This window comes from Dipodomys spectabilis, unplaced genomic scaffold (assembly GCF_019054845.1).
Source record: "Dipodomys spectabilis isolate Male_0828 unplaced genomic scaffold, ASM1905484v1 ptg000140l, whole genome shotgun sequence".
Taxonomy (NCBI): domain Eukaryota; kingdom Metazoa; phylum Chordata; class Mammalia; order Rodentia; family Heteromyidae; genus Dipodomys; species Dipodomys spectabilis.
This window is the reverse complement of record NW_024870817.1, coordinates 8,110,455-8,121,268: the sequence shown is the minus strand read 5'-3', so window position 1 is coordinate 8,121,268 and position 10,814 is coordinate 8,110,455. Positions and strand designations below refer to the sequence as shown.

At 36.9% G+C, this 10,814-nt stretch overlaps 1 non-coding gene across 1 annotated transcript; it reads left to right on the top strand.

Annotated features, from left to right (window-relative positions):
* The first annotated feature begins 6,251 nt into the window (after positions 1–6,251).
* Positions 6,252–6,315, top strand: Trnas-uga. Its single transcript has one exon. It is a non-coding gene; the product is annotated as a tRNA-Ser (tRNA).
* Positions 6,316–10,814: the final 4,499 nt, after the last annotated feature.

Genomic DNA, 10,814 nt, shown 5'->3' with positions numbered 1-10,814 from the left:
TCTGACCTTTGGATATTCCTTCCCATTAACAAAGCAAGTTTCTTTGTCTTGTAAGAAAGAGAGCTGGGGATCTATCCTGGCAATAGCAATGCAATAAAACAAAAATCAAGACAACATACAAGAAATAAATTCTATTGTTGCAGGAAATGCAACAGAAATGCATCCAAACAAATAAACCAGCATTCCCTTCCATGCTGCTGGATTTTATAGAAATCTGTATGGGCCTTCTAATCACTGTTAACAACACTGTTCTTTTGATACTTAAGATATATGCACATACACATAACTACTACATATAGAGCATTAAACTTATGGTGATATAAATTTGTAACTATCTACTTCAAAAGATAAACAACTAGCTGGGCACCAGTGGCTTTTGCCTGTTATCCTAGCTACTCAGGAGGCTGAGATCTGAGGATTGTGATTCAAAGCCAGCCCAGGCAGGAAAGTCCATGAGACTCTTATCTCCAATTAATCACAGAAAAAGTTGGAATTGGAACTGTGGCTCAAGTTGTAGAGCACTAGCCTTGAATGAAAGGAGGTCAGGAACAGTGCCCAGACCCAGAGCCCAAGCCCCAGGACCAACAAAAATTAAAAAAAGGAAAGAAGGAAGGAAGGAAAGAGAAAAGAAGGAAGGAAGGAAGGAAGGAAGGAAGGAAAGAGAGAGGAAGAAAGACAACTAAAATGTTAACAAGGCCTAAGAGGATTTAAATACTGCTCTTTTTCAAATGTTCAATAAAACTGTATTGTTTTCTAATAAGAAAATAATTTTCCAAAAACAAGTAAAACTACCAGTACAACTATATTTATTGCAGCACTATTCACATAGCTAAGATATGGAACCAACCCAGATGCCCCTCAGTAGATGAATGGATCAAGAAAATGTGGTATATATAAACAATGGAATTCTATGCTTCCATCAGAAAGAATGACACCACCCCATTTGTAAGGAAATGATAAGACTTGGAAAAAATCATATTAAGTGAAGTAAGCCAGATCCAATAAAACATAAGGTCCCGTGGTTTCCCTTATTTGCAATAATTAGCATACATCCAGGATAATCTAAGCAGATGACCAGAATAGCTATGTCCATATGACCATATACGAAGATGTTAAATCAAATGAACTCCAAGACATGGACACAAGAGGTTTTTCTTTGTTGTTGTTGTTTTTAATGTACTATGTGATTTTTTTGTTTCTTTTGTGTGTTCTTCCCCCTATGGTATATCCCCTGTTGTCACTGTATTTGGTTTTGGTTCCCTGGTATTGTATATACATTTATCTGAATTAGGGAAATAAAGGAGAACAACAGAATGGTGAGACAAAGGACAAGGGGGGAGCCAATGCAACAGCAAAATACACAGGACAACATGTTGGAAATGATCTGTACAACTTGGGGGTGGGGGATGGGAGAAAGTAGGAGAAAAATGAGGGAAGGGGTAACAATAAAGGTAGTTATTACCTTGCTTATGTAATTGTAACCCCTCTGTACATCACCTTGAAAATAAAAAAGTAAATGACTTTAAGAGGTCTTGTTTTAACTAAAAATCGTAAGTATAAAAATAAAATTTCCAGTGATGCAAGACTGACTCAATACAGTGACCCCTTACTTATTGCGGCAAAGTAGCAGTGTTAGTTGTCTCTCGCTATATGACAGGTTCATTTATTGTTACTTCATGGATTTTCACCTATTGCAGGGATGTCTGAAATAACTCCCACAATAGGTGAGGGATCACTATTTACCGTTTTGTGTTTTGTGTGTGTGTGTGTGTGTGTGTGTGTGTGTGTGTGTGTGTGTGTTTAACTCATGATACAGTCAAGTAGCAATAAGTCAACTGTGATATAGTGATGTATGACTGTATATATAAATCGACAAATATAATACAACACAGCAACAGAAGACAAGAATCACATGATCATCTCATTAGATGCAGATAACACAGATAAAAATCTCACATCTGTTTGTGATAAAAGCTCTGGAGAAGCTAGGAATAAACACATTACTCAACATAACAAAGGCTGTTTATGACAATCCTACAGACAACATTGCCCTTAATGGAGAAAAACTAAAACCACTTCCTCTAAAATCAGGAACAAGACAAAGATGTCCACTTTCTCTATTCCTCTTCAATATAGCACTGAAATTCTTAGCAAAAGCAGTAAGTCAAGAGAAAGACATAAAGGGGATCCAAACACGGAAGAAGAAGTAAAGGTATGCCTATTTACAGAGGATGGCTTGGTACTGGCACAAAAACAGTCTTAAGGAGCAATGGGACAGAAGACCCAGAAATAAACTCACATGTCTACAGCTGTCTAATATTTGACAGCAGAGCCAAAAGCATAGGTTGAAAGAAATACAGAGTCGTTCAATAAATGCTGCTGGGGAAACGGTATATCCCATGTGAAAAACTGAAACTGGATCCCTATCACCTTTTACCAATATCGATTCAAAATGAGTCAAAGACCTCAATGTAAAACCAAAAACTACCACAGGAAGGAGTAGGAGAAGTATTAGGACTCTTTGGCACAGGCAGGAACTTTCCGAGTAAAGAACTAGAAGCACAGAAAATCAAGGAAAGAATTGATAAATAGGATTGCATCAAACCAAAAATATCCTGCAAGGCAAAGGACATAGTTAACAAGCTAAAAAGACACACTACAGGATGGGAGAAAATCTTTGCTAGCTATACAACAGACAAAGGCCTAATAGGTAAAATAGACAGAGAACTTAAGAAACTAAACCTTCAATGAATGAACAACCCATTACTAAGTGGACTAATGAGATAAATAGGAAGAAGTAGAAATGGCCTACAGTCACATTAGAAGCAACTTCTCTGGCCACAAAACAAATACAAATCAAAACAACACTGAAATTCTATTTCATCCCAGTTAGGATGTCCATCACCAAGAATACAAATTGCCATCTCTGCTGGCATGGATATGGGCAAAAGGGATCCCAAATAGACTCTTGGCAGGAATATATTCTTGTTCAACTAATTTGGAAAGCAGAATGAAGGTTCATCAAGAAAATGAAACATAGAACTACCCCATGATCCAGCAATTCCCCTGTTAGGCACCAATGGCTTACTAATCCTAGCTAATCAGGAGTCTGAAGTCTGAGAACTGGGGTTTGAAACCAATTCAGGCAGAAAAGTCCATGAAACTGGCATCTCCAATTAGCCAACAAAAAAGCTAGAAATGGAGATATGGCTCAAGTGGCAGAGAGCTAGCCTTGAGCAAAATAAAGCTCAGTTCTCAGAGCCTGAGTTCAAGCCCCAGGACCAGGACAATACAAAAATAGAATGTAGTAGCCTAGCAACAAAGTGAATCTTTGTGTCTACCCACCACACACACTCACACACACACACACACACACACACACACACACACACACACACACTGAAATTCTGGCCCTCAGGGGCCTGGTATTAGGTTGTGGATCTATCTTTGAGAGATGATTCTTAGGTCATGAGAGCAGAACGCTTTTGAGCCCTTTCTTATAAAAGAAATCCCACTACTATTGTGGAAAGTAATAGAAAATTGTTTCTCCTGTTGTTAGATTTTTTTCAGTTTTGCAACCTTTTACTGATTAAAAGTAAAAGACACTCATTTAAACATTTTTTTTAAAAAAAAGAAATACCTAAGAGATGCCTTACCCATTCTACCCTCTGAGGTTATACTAAGACAGATGTCTGAAGAAGTGGGACTCACCTGTGAGAACCTGAATCTTACATTTCTGATCCTCCAGAAATATGAGAAATAACTAAGCCATCCAGTTTGTAGTAGTTTGTTACAGCACCCCAGATGGAATAATTTGAACCATAAATATCCATAGATCCATACTGATAAATGACTGATTAAATAAGTCAAAAAGCAACAAATTGCACATCCACAAAAATTCCAATTGATTTATGTAACTGTCCTACTCAAGTGTGAGTTGCTTCTAGTAGCTTGCTTCCAAAGAATATGGAAAAAATAGAAAAAAAGTAGGCTGGGAAGGTGGCTCAGTGGTAGAATGCTTGCCTTTCATGCATGAGGCCCTGGGTTCGATTCTTCAACACCACATAAGCAGAAAAAGCCAGAAGAGGTGCTGTGGCTCAAGTGGTAGAGCACTAGCCTCGAGCTGAAAAGCTGGGACAGTGCCCAGGCCCAGAGTTCAGGCCCCATGACCAACAAAAAAAAAGAAAGAAAAAGAAAAAAGTAACTTTATACTGGAGAAAAATGATAGATAAAAAAATCACTGATAAACACAAAAATTGATGGGGTAAACACAATCAGTGCCTTTGATTTTACCAATGAGGAATTATCTTTACTTCTGAGACATTCTTCATACCATCTACAAAGATATATCAGAAAAAACCTAAACCAGTATTTCTCAACATTTATAAGGTAATCCAAACAAAGGTATCTTTAAGAAACTGAGAGACCACACTAAAGCTACCAGCACATAGCTAAGATATGGAACCAACCTAGATGCCCCTCAGTAGATGAATGGATCAAGAAAATGTGGTATATATACACAATGGAATTCTATGCCTCCATCAGAAAGAATGACATTGCCCCATTTGTTAGGAAATGGAAAGACTTGGAAAAAATTATATTAAGCCAAGTAAGCCAGGCCCAAAGAAACATAGGTCCCATGGTTTCCCTTATTTGCAATATCTAGTATATGTATGAGTCAAGCGGAAAAGGTCAGATAATGTGATGTTAGGAAAATGAACCCTTAGATATGTATTTTAATGTTTTTTTCTTTCATGCATTTATTTCTAACACATTTATAATATTATCTCTTTGTTGCTTTGTATGTCCCTCCCCCACAGTATAACCCCTGCTTTCACTATATTTGATGTCAGTATAACTTGTGGAGGAGATGGGGAAAAACAAGTCGTTTAAGGATACAGGTGGACCTGTTGCAACAATGAGAAGTACAAGTTGTCATGTCCAAAATGAGCTTTACAACGTGGGGGGGGGGGGGGGAGGAGAAGGATTGGGACTGGAGGGGAGGGGGGAGGCTGGGAAGGGATGTGAAGGGTAAACAAAGGAGGAGGCTGCAATGCTTGATAAGAAATGTATGCATTATCCTGCCCATGTAATTGTAACCCCTCTGTACAGTATGTTCACAAATAAAATAAAATAAAAAAATAAGACAATAAAAAAAAAGAAACTGAGAAGCCTAATGAAATAAAACCTATGAGTATAACATCATGTCCTTGATGAGATTCTGGAACAGAGAAAAGTTATTAGGTAAAGAGTAAAGCAATCAAGATAAAGTATGGAATTTAGTCAGTAGGAACATGCCAGTGTTGGCTCATTAATCATGACAAATCTACCATGGAATGTAGCATGTTAATAATTGGGTAAATGCATGCAGAATATATCAGAACTCTCTGTACTGTACTTAGCAACTTTTCTGTCAATCTAAAACTACTCTGAAATAAAACTTATATTTTGAGAAAATGTCATGATGCCAATTTGCGTAACAATGTTCAATTAAAACAGTGTTCCCATATAGAAGTAAAAAATAGAGCCAGGTAAACATCTAGATAAATATGGCTTCCCATTTTCTGGGATCATCTTATTTGTAATTTCAGCACCGTGGGAAAACATGGGAAGAACACTGGAGCGATAGCTCTTCATAACTCCTTACACTGTCTATGTAATCTAGAGCAAGTTACTCAACCACTTTGAATTTCAGTTCCTTTACCTGATTCCATGTATGGTTTACATTGAATACCTACTTCCTAGGATGAATCTGAAGACTGAATGGGGCAATATATTAAAGCACTAATCCTACTGTCATGTGTATGATAACTGCAATCAATGTTAACTATACATCAAATTGCAATGATTATTTTTGTTAAATTCAGTGAAAACTCTAGATGTCCTCTAGACATAGCAAAGTATTTTTCACTATATTTCATTTTCTCAGAAGCAGTTTCCTGACCAGTTGGTGCATGCTGCAGGTCGGTTCCTATGCAGGCAAAGTTCCAGACATTTTCCAGACCAGAGCTTAGCCATACCTCATGGAAAACTAAGAGAGCTCAGATTCAGGACATATTCCTGATTAAGCTGGCAGCCAGAATTCACCGTGATGTGTTCACCCCCAAGAATTCACACCTTTCCCATTTCTTAAGGAAACAATTTCAGCTGAAAAGTTGTAAGTTTATGCTGAGAGCATGGCTGTCTTGTTATCAGAAACAACACTAGCATTTGTTAGGCAAGAAAGAAAACAAGGCTGGACGGGCTGGGAAGGTGGCTCAGTGGTAGAGCGCTTGCCTTGAATGCAGGAGGCCCTGGGTTCGATTCTCAGCACCACATAAGCAAAAAGAAAAAGGCCGGAAGTGGCTCTGTGGCTCAAGTGGTAGAGCGCTAGCCTTGAGCTGAAGAGCTGAGGGACAGCGCCCAGGCCCAGAGTTCAGGCCCACGGCCGGACCCAAAAAAAAAGAAAAGAAAAAGTAAACAAGTCTGGAATGAGTACTAAGAACATAGTAATGAATACCCAAAGCCTTGCAGTGTTTCTGTCCTGAAATAGTTTTCTTATAGCCCTTCTGACTAGAAGGCAGCACAGGAAACTGAATCACAGGATCATGGTCTTGGCAATAGAATTGTGTTCTGGAAACCTGACTGCTTTCTTATAACTTCCATTCTTCTCCTACTTATAAATAAAGTTTTATTGAACTAATTTTCCACACAAAATTTTAACAGCTGTTGGTTGTTTGATTCTCATATTACAAAAAGCTAGATGAATTCTTTGATATTTTTGTCTAGACCTTACTGAGTCAAAGTAGTTCATAGGAATCAATTTTCATTATAAAAACTATATTCTTAAATAAGAAGTTTCAAATTAATGATCTTATCCTTGCTATTATCTGTATTCAGCTACCCATTCCACTTTAAATGTTCTTTTTTTTTTTTTTTTTTTTGCCAGTTGTGGGGCCTGCACTCTGGGCCTGGGCACTGTCCCTCAGCTCTTCAGCTCAAGGCTAGTGCTCTACCATTTGAGCCACTTCCCACTTTCCCTGCTTATATGGTGCTGAGGAAGCACTCTACCACTTGCACTTATATGGTGCAAGGTAAGCACTCTACCACTGAGCCACCTTCTCAGCCCTCTAAATGTTCTTTAAGCAACACATATTTCCTTAAACCCTGCCCTCATTTCCTGTCTCCGCATATCTTCATTTGGTTAGTTACTTGTTTCATTTTAATTTTTTGAGACAGGGTCTTACTATGCAACCCAGGATGATCTTGAATTCATGATCCTCCTGCCTCAGCCTCCCATGGGTCAGGATTACAGGTATGCACCACCACAACAAGCTTAATAACTATGTCTAACAGCATATGCAAAAGATCTTAGACTGGGATGGCTTGTTGAGCAAGCCACATTTCTACATTGTAAAGAAAAAATAACATCATTGGTCATCAACTGACTCACCCCAGGCTTCCACCACCACACCCAAACCACAAAACACTGTGGAAGGTCTGGTTTGATCTAACCCAGAAAATAAAGCCATCATGTAGAGCAAATGTATGTGTTTCAAAGTATGGCAAATGTGGCATTGCTTTGACTTTTATGACAGTCCTCCTCTTTGCTGCAGATCACTTCTTATTACACAAATAGTAGGTTTATTATTGTTTTTTGATTTATGGGGATCTGGGGACTGCACCTAGAGCTTTGCAGATGCTAGGCACGTGCTTTACTTCTGAGCAACATGACCAGCTCTTGAATTTGTTTTTATTTTTCCCCTCTGCATTTTTATGTTGTGCTCATATTATCACAGGAAGACAGTGTGCCATTGCCATTGCCAGCAAATCAGAGCTCTTTTTATTGAGAAAAGGGTCTTTTTTGCATATGATTTTCAGAGTCAGTTTAAATGCATGCATATTCTTATCACACTCAGACTATAAGAATCCACTAGTTTCTAGAGAGGAGTGTCAAAAGGGGCCAGGGACCATTTGGAATGTCTACTTCATCTCCCTCAGCTCTTCCTTCTGGGTAGAGTGCCAGAGCTCCATTAATCTCCACTAGTCCATATAGGTTTTCCATAACTCATAGTTGAAGAGACCAAGCTAGACCATATTTCAATGTTCCAAAAAAAGGTTGGCTTTCTTTATTAGGGGATTAGAACTAGGTAAAAAATATGATAGAAACAGAAATTTTTCCTATGTAATAAAAACTCTGATGAGATACAGGGATGAGAGGTATAGATAGAACGCGTAGTAGGCTTACTGGCAGTTATCAACTGAGAAATCATCTGATTCCTCGTTGTATTCAAAAGACTTTGGTTCTAGAAAGTACTATTAATCCCTGAAAATAATACCTTCATTTTTGTTTGAACTAGGAAAATAGGCTTTTCTGTCACTTAACCAAAAGAATCTCAGCAAAGTCAAAGGATAATCAGAATGTACACAAAGCTTGCAAACTATTTTTAGATTAAAGTCTCAATAATCTTTCTAATAACCCTCAATAAGAAAATTGTTTTGCATTATAAACAGAACTTACAAATTCATGTAAATAAATAGAGTATAACATTTTATGAAATTACATTTAGTTTTATTATCATCTACAGTTAAGTACAAACAAAAAATGAGATGTATTTTGTTTTGAGTAAACATAAAATGTGAACAAATATAAAACAACACCAAAATAAAAAACTATTATTTCATAATTATTTTAATGTCACTGATGTGCTTGCCTGTTCAAAACTTTTTGCAGTCTGGAATACATGTAAAGAATGATGCTTATATTTCTGGTGCATTATCAAACCTGTTTCTTTGCTTGTAATTGACCCAAGATCGAAAATCTTGCACACAAGTAGGTCTATAAGAATGATAATAGCAATGGTCAGACATTCTTACATTTTTGCTTCTACTTTGTTTTAAAATCTTTTCAAAATTTCTGATGGTAACCTACTAAATTTCCTAACAGCCTGACTGAATTTATATTTGAAAAACAATAAGGCAGCCTATATTATTAATTGCCTACTGATAAGACTGTGAAGAAAATGTAAGTGTATTTCAAGTAATCTTAGCACTATTCTTTCTTGAGCCTACCTCCTCTCACATCCCTTAAAGCTTCCTTCATATGGAATCCCACTTTTTCTCTCTAGATTGCATGCCATTTTTGACAATTAGCCTTGTGGAGAAAAGCTCTTTGGATTATAAGCTGCCTTTCAAATCTACTTCTTCCTGTTTGGTTCTCATAGAAGATAAAGAGAAGCCTTAAGCCTTCCCATCTTCTCCAGGGAATCCAGCTCACCCTCTTGGGTCAGGTTGCTCCTCAATGAAAAGAAGCAAGCTTTTTCCCCATTGTTACATTTTACTTGATGCTGTTCCTGAACAGCCTACCTCCATCTAATTATCTAAATCCTGAACATTCTTCAGCTCTCAGTATAAGCTCACCCGCCATGAGGATTTGTCCATGGCTTTGATGTACATTTTTCTTTTCCTTTGCTGATCTCTTAGAGACCTTAAAGTATTTCTACTTCTTATTTCTTTACATTAAAAAAAATAGTCAGGAACCTATGCTAAAAACATTGTTTACAAAATAGCATAGACATTTTAGAGCTAAAGATACAGTTTTATAAAAAGGAATGAACGGTGTATAGTATATTTGGGGTAATTCCATGTAAGTTCATTTTCCCAATTTATGTTTTCTTATTTTGCAACAAACACATATGTGCAATAAAAATAACAAAAAGAAAAATGTAAATGCTTTGATCTGGCTTTCAGGGATTTCCATAATTTGAATTCTGACCAAATCTAGCACAACCCTTTAACAGTTTTGGATTGTTTCCTGTTCATACATGCAAGTTAGCTTCCACTTGCAAATGCATTGCAATGTTCTTAAGTCAGATTCTAATTGTGTTTTCTTATATTCATCTTCCTGTTACTCATAGTCTGATATACCAGTGAATTTTTAATTAACTAAAAGATATTTGTGTAATAGTTTTTTCAAACCATTGAAAACTCTGTTGGGTAGAAAAAACATTTTTTCTCAGATTAAAACCTGACTTTAGGAAAAAAAATGATTTGTTTATGAGGTTAGTAATTTGGTAACTATAGCAACTACACTATTGTCCCACACCTGTTTCCTTAAAGAAATAATACAGAAAAGAATGTAGAAATAGAAAAAGTAAAAGTAAAGCCAGAGAATTTAAAGAAGAAACTTATAAAGAAACATGAGAGACACAGGAGAAAAAAAAGTGGAAGAAGTTAAATGATAGAAACTCAAAAGGGAAACAATAAATATTAGACTAAAATTATTATTATAAAAATATGACTATTAAATAAGGCCAATGGGATTGTTTTGTGCATGCTTCCCAGTTTTTGTTCTTTGCATAATAATGAAAATAAAACATATCTCCATTTTCTAAATACTAAATCAAAATACAAAATTAAAAAAATATATCTTATGAGATACAAAGGAAAAGAATTTTAAAGTCATTCTTGCCCCATCCATAATTTACTTTAATTTACAGCAAACTAGGACTTAAAGGGCATTTTCTGGATCCTTGGTACAATGTTCTTCACTTCAACTCTAGGAAGAAGATGACTCTTTCAGAAGAAAGAGCTACCAGGCACTGGTAGCTCACGCCTGTAATCCCAGCTACTCAGGAAGCTGAGATCTGAGGATCATGGTTCAAAGCCAGCCCAGGCAGGAAAATCCAGGAGACTCTCATCTCAAAAAAACCACTCAAAAAACCAGAAGTGGCACTATGTCTCAAGTGGTAGAATGCTCTCCTTGAGCTGAAGAGCTGAGGGACAGTGCCCAGGTCCAGAGTTCAAGCCCCAAGACTGACCCAAACAAACAAACA